The sequence below is a fragment of the Alosa sapidissima genome, chromosome 9, assembly GCF_018492685.1.
Source record: "Alosa sapidissima isolate fAloSap1 chromosome 9, fAloSap1.pri, whole genome shotgun sequence".
Taxonomy (NCBI): Eukaryota; Metazoa; Chordata; class Actinopteri; order Clupeiformes; family Clupeidae; genus Alosa; species Alosa sapidissima.
In genome coordinates this window covers 22,792,763-22,794,510 of record NC_055965.1, presented here as the reverse complement: position 1 = coordinate 22,794,510, position 1,748 = coordinate 22,792,763, and the positions used below count along the sequence as shown (strand labels likewise).

The 1,748-nt window shown below is 44.7% G+C and overlaps 1 long non-coding RNA gene across 1 annotated transcript; it reads left to right on the top strand.

Annotated features, from left to right (window-relative positions):
• The first annotated feature begins 398 nt into the window (after positions 1–398).
• On the top strand, positions 399–896 carry LOC121718110. The gene is made up of 3 exons (XR_006033846.1): positions 399–620; positions 700–753; positions 845–896. It is a non-coding gene; the product is annotated as an uncharacterized LOC121718110 (long non-coding RNA).
• Positions 897–1,748: the final 852 nt, after the last annotated feature.

The following is a 1,748-nucleotide window of genomic DNA, read 5'->3' as shown; positions in this document are numbered from 1 at the left end:
AAAGATGAAAGTTACACACAGAAGGACAAGACAGGCAACACAAAAACCAAACATAAAATAACCAAAGCAAAACCAAGACAAGACAAGACAGCAGCACGACCCATGTTCCCCATCAGCATGACTGCTGCCTAAAAGAACAGAACACAGAAGATTAAACAAAGAACACACCACAATATACATAACATAAAGCCACAAATGTCTATGGGGAGACAGCATACCCGACGGTAGCAGGCAGGGGCTACACCAGTGGAGTCTACATTGCTACTGGCTACTGCCCCTCTTAAGTAGCACTCCACTGGTGCCAGATTGCTCAAATGCCTATGCCCCGCCCCCTTCATTAGCACTTCCAGGTGCTATGGGGAAATAGCAGGCAGAGAAGGTCTACCTGCTACAATCGAATGTAACCGGCAGACTAACTGCTGTACCAAGTTTGTCCTCCTGTTCTCACCGTAGCTCCTCTCCTATCGGTCACGCCCTCCAGTTAGCTTGCAGGTGGCTATGTACTCATTAGCGTCAATGGCACTTTCTATAAGACCGGCACCGGAGGTGGGCTAGTAAGTGATCCCTAGGCTCCGTACGTCCTCCCTACACTGTGTTCGCTGTGCTGTCACCTATGAAAGGTATGTGCCAATGCTCCTTTTTTACTGCAAACATGTTATTTTAGCCAGCTGTTTTTAAAGTGCAACTGTTTGACAACAGGTATTTGGCTGTGTACCAGACGCTTCCGGGTAGTGTTTTGTTGATCTACCGAAGGTATTTACAAGCACTACACCGTAGATGATTGAACTGTATGGTCCTTTTGTAAATGCCTTCACGCACATTCACAGCATTGTCTTTAACGTAGGTCTTGACTGAAAAGACGCCGTGTACGCCCAGGTTGCACTTTCTATTGGGAGATGCGTTAAGGGAACATTGGCTGTATATCTCAGTAAGGTTTGCCATGTAATATGTGTGTGTGCATGTGTACATATGTATGTTTATATGCATGTTTACAGTAACTGGATCTACTATAATGTGTCATGTTTCGCTGTAAGTCCTTGTGATTTAACTAGCCAATAACCTTTTATTATGTTGTATGTGAGCTATGCTTGTGTGTGATTTTATGTAGGTTTGCGTACTGGAGAGATACCAGGGAGTCCCATTTCCATTCATGTTGAGTGCTGTATTCCTAGAGGTAAAAGGAAACCGTGTTGTATTGTATCTGTATTGGTTTAGGCTGTATTTACCATAAACAATGGATTTTAACTGTGTTTGTTTACTCCTTTAGAAAGATTGCCACTGCTGCTTTGCCTCCTGTAGATTTAAGTAATTGTAGCTCTTGCCTCATTTTGTTTTCTTTATTTTGTTTTGTTTGTCCGATTGATTTGGCCTAAACATAGGCGTGGCTGGTTTCATTTATTTGCCCTCCGTCGTGGTGTGTCGGCAACAGGTGTGGTATTGGGTGCCCCAGTATTTTGCTGCGGTAATGTGTGATGGTAGTAATGCTAACATCTAGCTTTCTTGACCCAGCCAGTTATTGCCAATAGCAACCATATCTTCCCTTCTCCCCTCCAGAGAAACAGAGTGTTGCAGCTGTTCCGCGGGGCAGGTCGCCGGATCTGAGTCCTCCTCTTCGTGTACGTCACACAGTATTTGTAGTGGTAACGTGCACCTCACTATTTACAGTGATCACTCTTTGTAGTACCTGTGCCTATGCGAGCGTGTGTGTGTGTGTGTGTGTGTGTCTGTGAATAGGCAACAGAATCCGC